Source organism: Lichenostomus cassidix, chromosome 2 (assembly GCF_008360975.1).
Source record: "Lichenostomus cassidix isolate B80296 chromosome 2, HeHo_3.0, whole genome shotgun sequence".
NCBI lineage: Eukaryota > Metazoa > Chordata > Aves > Passeriformes > Meliphagidae > Lichenostomus > Lichenostomus cassidix.
In genome coordinates this window covers 105123405-105129404 of record NC_139482.1, presented here as the reverse complement: position 1 = coordinate 105129404, position 6000 = coordinate 105123405, and positions in this window count along the sequence as shown.

Below are 6000 nucleotides of genomic sequence, written 5' to 3'. Positions count from 1 at the left end.
GTGATTCACTAATATTGACAGTAGTTCTTTGCGTAGTTGTGGTGCCTTTTTTTTGTGTAAGGCTTTCCAAGTGCTCTGCAGACACTATTTCCTTTATAAGTTCTGAAATACATTGCTGAGGGAAGCAAGGAAATAGATGCTTTCATTCACATGCCAATGAAAAGCAGCAACTCTTCATCAGTTCATGTCCACAGATGAGTTAATTTAGACATTTAAATTTAGAAATTATGGGGCACTAAAATAATTTAATAGATGATAGGATGAAGGTAGGCATAATAAAAGATGTGAAATAGAACTGGGACAGAATAACACAGCAAATTTTTTTCTGACTTGGGTTTTGGGGTTTCTTTTCCCTTTAAAGGGTCATATATATCTCCATCTTACACCCAAAAAGAATAATCTCCACTAGCACACTGATTTCAGCTTTGCTTCTCTGCACATTCAGAGCCAGAGGCTCAGCCTGCTGTCCCCTCCACATGGGATTTATGCAGGTGCCATTAGCCTGCTGACTTCCCATCAGCTGGGAGTACAAAGGATGTGCAACTAAGCAAAAGGCTACCCCAGTGAGTCAAGGAAAAATATAGGGCATTTTTCTTTTATTTCACTACTATCAAGCCATTGTGTGACAGGGATGAGCACAAGACAAAACCTGCGGGATATAGACAGAAGTGACATCCCAGCACAGACATAGTAGTGGTATAGCCTCAGAGGTCCCAAATACATGGAGCTCTTCATTTAGAGTATCACTGCAGTGCAGTGTGCAGGAACATCTATTCAGTAATGATACAAAAGGCAATATTGTTCCACTTGACTTGCACATACTCTTCTTCTGAAGTGAAACCATCTCATTATTGATTCACCCACCTTTATTTAGCTTAGAAGAGCTGAGAGGATTAGAGCATGAGATCAAATAGCTGCAGAACATATTTAATGCACTTTACAATGATGATTATCTGCCTCAGAGTCAGAGTTAATTGCAAGAATAATTCAAACTTCTTTATTCAGCCAGTCTTAGTGACTATTGGAAAATCCACAAATTAACGAAATCTGGTGTCTCAGAAATTTCAGGATTGTTGTACAGAAAATGAGGTAGCACAAACCCCAGCCCATTTGTACTTTGATGTGAATACTGAACAGACATAAAATGCAGCCCTTGTCTGGAAACCTTGGTGTTAAAATGTTAATGTTTGCTACGAGCCTAACCAAAGGCCATACACAAGGCTCTTTTTGCCAGCAACAGAATATTGTATTACACACCTGAGACTAAATGGAGTTGTGCCTTCTCAGAGTGGCTCTGCTTTTGGCCCCTGGGATTGTCATGAGATTTTCATACTGAATTCTGAATTCTTCTGAATTGCACCTTTTTTTTTGACCTGACCTTTCATGCATTTGATGAAACATATATAAATTTATGTAACTCTGTGTGAGACTAATATTCTGCAACAGGAGTGTTGCTTTGCTAAAATACATTTTTCCATATTATCATTTCAACAAAAATGTACTACTCAGATTATCTTGTTCTGTATACTTCAATATTTCTTTTCTTTCTTCTGTATTCTACTCTTCATACAATACCAGAACTAGTTTCCTGTTTACACAAAGACGACTTCGTTCTATTCCACTTGATTGATTAGACTGTTACTGTTTTCCAGGTCTTTACAGATGAGATAGCATTCACAAAAAGAAAAAAAAGCAAATGGCCTGGCTTGGGAACGGGAAAACTTAATTTAGCATAATATAACAAGGTTTATTTCAAAGATCCAGACATCACTGACAAACTCCCTGTTAGATTAATATCCATTAGGTCAGATCTCTCAGAAGGGAAGATTTTAAAAAGCAACATAGAAGCCAAAGGAATAAGACTGTACTTTTAATTAGTTAGTCAAACATGTCTTGGTAGTTTTGTTATTATTCCTTGTTGTAAAATTGGCCCTTACACTGATCTGACGTATTTCAGCTAAAAAAAAGTCCACACCCTGTTGATATGCTTATTATGGTGTGCAGTGGATTATGTGCATTATAAAAAGGAAAAAGTCTACACCGAAGCCCATATTTTTGACACTGTGTTTGACATCTCAGGCTTTTGGCCTTATTCCTACAATTTTCTATTGGGATGAGCTACATTTTGAGTAGCTCATCATCAAAAATTCTTACGGCCATAACTCCATAAAGCATCTCACTCTATTCAGAGAATATAAAGAGAATGTGCTGTGACTTGTTCATGGCCTAAATCACTACAAAGGATGATTTCTGGGAGTGAAAAATCTTAATTTTGCACATGAAGGCATATCAAAACAGTATCAAGAGGCTGAAACAAGACAAATTCAAACTTCAAGCTGTGAATTTTCAAGACTGAGGATAATTATTTCAGAAAGAAATTGTTGATCCTTCATCATTTGAGTTTAAAAAAAACAAAACAATTCCTTTTCATTCTGAAAGATGTGTATCATCTGAAACATTTTGTATTTGATGCAGGAATTACTGGATGAAATTATATGATTTGCAGGAGCTAACATTTTGTGATCATAATAGTCTCCTTGATCTAAAAATACATTAATCAATACACTTATTGCTTCACCTCCTCTGTGACTTAGATGCTAACTCTCATGAGATCAATAACAGGACCATATGCCTAGCAACTGTAGCAAGATGAAATCTGAGACATATACCTAAGCTGTCTCTAAATAATCCATTTTGCTCTCACAGTGTTGACAAGGCATTTTAGCTGGACTAATGCTTTAATGTCCTGCTTTTAATGTCAAGTCATTTGGTTCAGAACTGGCACAAGAGCTGCGTAGTGCTGTACCTTGCCAGGGAACAAGGATCAGCAGAGTGATCTGGGATGTGCTGTTGGGGAGCACAGCTAAGTCAGGAAGGAACAAAGGACACAACTTTTTGCTGTGGCAAATGGCATGGATGCACAGATGGAGCATGATGCTAACCTACAATGCAGACCTGAAACAGTCTGCAGTTTTACAGATGTATTCTTTTGCGGTATGTACATGCACATATACATCCAGCATATGGATACAGGCTCTCATAGTCCCCTTGGAAAAGTGATATCATAACCTCATGATCTGCTTGCCTGGACTATATTGCATAAGAGGCAGAAGAATTATTCCTCTTTCTGAAGACTCCAAGAACAGTCTCTGCAGGCACTGCCTTGGCCATTCTACTGCATCAGATCCTACTGACTGGGACAAACTATTATAAAACTGACGAAGTGTCTTCAAGCAAAATTAGTCTGTTCCTCAGGTGAATTGTAATTCATAAACCCATCTCCTGTTCCTCCTGAAAAATCAGATTTTGATAGTGCCCTTAGGGACTCCTCTGTGACAATTCTGCCCATATTCTCCACTTTGAGAGCCAATCCCCACCACATGGCACCATGGTGCTACAAGGTCTTGGCAAACTGATGGTAATGTAAACCATACACAGCTGTTAGTAGGTCAAACTGAATTTGTCAGCACATCCGTGCTTATGCACAGTGTCTGGCATAAGGACACACTGCACGTATTTGCTCACAGCAACAAGTGCAGGGTGTCTGCAGACTCTGCTGCAATAATAAGCTGCATTTCTACACTGTTTTCCTTCAACAGCTCAGTGGTTGACACCTGGTTTTGGAGCTCTTTGGCCACATGCTGCCGTGCAGTTGGCACCTCTTTATAGAAAAGGAAATTGCACTGGCTAGGTTGGGACCTGACCATGTCATCCAGCAACTTTGTAGCAAAGCTGGAACAAACATTGAGTCTATTGAATTCAAGTCCCAAGCTTTCACTAGAAGGCAATAAATAACTTCACCTGAGTGTAATAAAAATGAACATATTTCATTTATTTCAATGATAAATGCAGACAGGATGTGATTTAAAGAGTGACTATAGAACTGTCTGAGGTTAGATAGGGGCACGCTGGCACAGTTTGGTGGAGCAAAATACACTAGGGAAAATGAAAAGATGAAAAGATGATAAACAGACTTGATTAAGCATCACCTGACATACTACTTGCATATTTGAGTACTGGCAGCATCAGACACATTGCTGTCAGCCCCCTTGCTCTGATTCAATTCCACATGGTTAATCTGAAGCTAAGAGCATCTGACCAAAGTATCAGGTAAATTGAGTCATGTATAATTAAAAACCAAGCAGGCCTCCACAGGTGATGGAGGCAGACAAAAGAGAGCTGATCAAAAGAATATGATTCATTTATAACACAAAAAAGGAAACCCCAGGTTTGTTTAGTACTAGTTTTATTCTGGTTTAGCTGGAAAAACAGTCTTGGAACGAGCTATAGTGGTTTTGTCTGAGCCCACAAAAAACCAGAGGTATGAGAAACTGGGTGAAACTTCTCACTCACCTGTTGCAGCTTGTCTGCACACAGATTGCAAGACATTCCCGAGGAGAACATCCAACTTTCCCATATGCTTGTGCAGGGTGTTGCTTACCGTAGCTCCCACTTCTTGCAGCAAGTGCCTCCAGGTGCTATTGCAATAGAAATAATAAAGGCTTATAATAAATTATGGAGAATAAACAGCAATAGACATTTTAATTGATTTTGCTGCAAACCAGTCATGTACTGTGTTTCTGCTGGTAGGCACAAGTAGTTACAGACAAATTGCTATCTAGAAATTGCAAGGTTATTACCACTAGGTGTTCAGTTTCTACTGGAAGTGGTAACACAGGTTTCATCTCTGCATTGAATAAAGGGATGGGTACACAATAAGGCCTATACCTCTGCAGGCAATGCTTCTGCTTTCTGTCAAAGACACAGAACAGAACAAAGTTATTTCACATGAGCTTTCTGGCAGGAAACTTTACACCATTCAGGGTACCCAATGAGGGAAACGGCTGATTTGACTCTAATGGAAAATTAAAGGACTTGTTCAATGAATTAGTAGCAGCTTCTTCCAGGCAGGAAAATTCAGAACCAGAACAAGTGTTCTCCATTAATCTTCCAAGTCCCCAGCAGTTATGCATAATCCTGGGTTTAAAAGGGAACCTTATAACTTGATAAACATCCTTCTAAAAGAGCAGCTGGGAGTGGGAATGTTGTCTTTTGGGCAACGTGTATCACAGATGAGGCAATGAGCTGTTAGCAGCATATTGACTAGGGTTAACAATTCAGGGCTACTTTTTCCCTGCCCATAAGGAATGAGATAACCTTAAAGTGACACAGTCAACAGTGCCAGCTTTGTCATTGATAACACTCATGCAATTGTATTTAAGTAAATGTCTATGAGCTGCCAGAGATAGCTCTGCATCCCCATCCCCAAAATCTGGCACACAGCCACGACTAAGACCAATGGCTGCAGCAGGACTGAAGGCATACCCTGCTCTGGTCACCTGGCTGCCAGGGTGCAGAGGCCATGTAAAAACAGATACTTGTTTGAGTTTCTGCATCTGGCATTGCGCAAGATTGCAGTGCTTGTTAATCAGTCTTCATACCTGCACCACTTCAACTTGCAAGTGCAAAAAGGCAGCACTCTGAGGGATTGCATTGGAGTAACAATGTGAATTTAGTCAGCCATCTAGAGATATCCTTTAGAGAGTTATATAAATATTAAAATAGTACCCTCTCTCTCTGTGCTGTAGATGGAAGATAAGTGTGGTGTTATAGACTTAATTATTTTATGGTGAAAGTTGTCTTTGCAGTAGCCTCCCTCTTTTTTGTTTCACACCATTATACATTGGTTGTCTCTCACCTCTCATTCTTAAATCACTTATTCATGATGTGATTTATTCAGAAAGAAAATTTCTGCTCAGTTTTGCTATCCTTCAATTTTTTTCACAAGCACTGAAACAAGGTTCGTCCATTTTTTAAACTCGTAGCTATGCAAACTATGCAGCTCTGCTTATGTGGATTGCCTGGAAAATGTGGCAACTAGTTCTCCTGCTTCTAGGATCACACTTCATGGTCCCGAACAATTTTTAATTTATGACATGAAAATTAAAACACAGTATAACTTTAACTATTCTAGCTTTGTTTTGCTCTTGCCAAATGTCA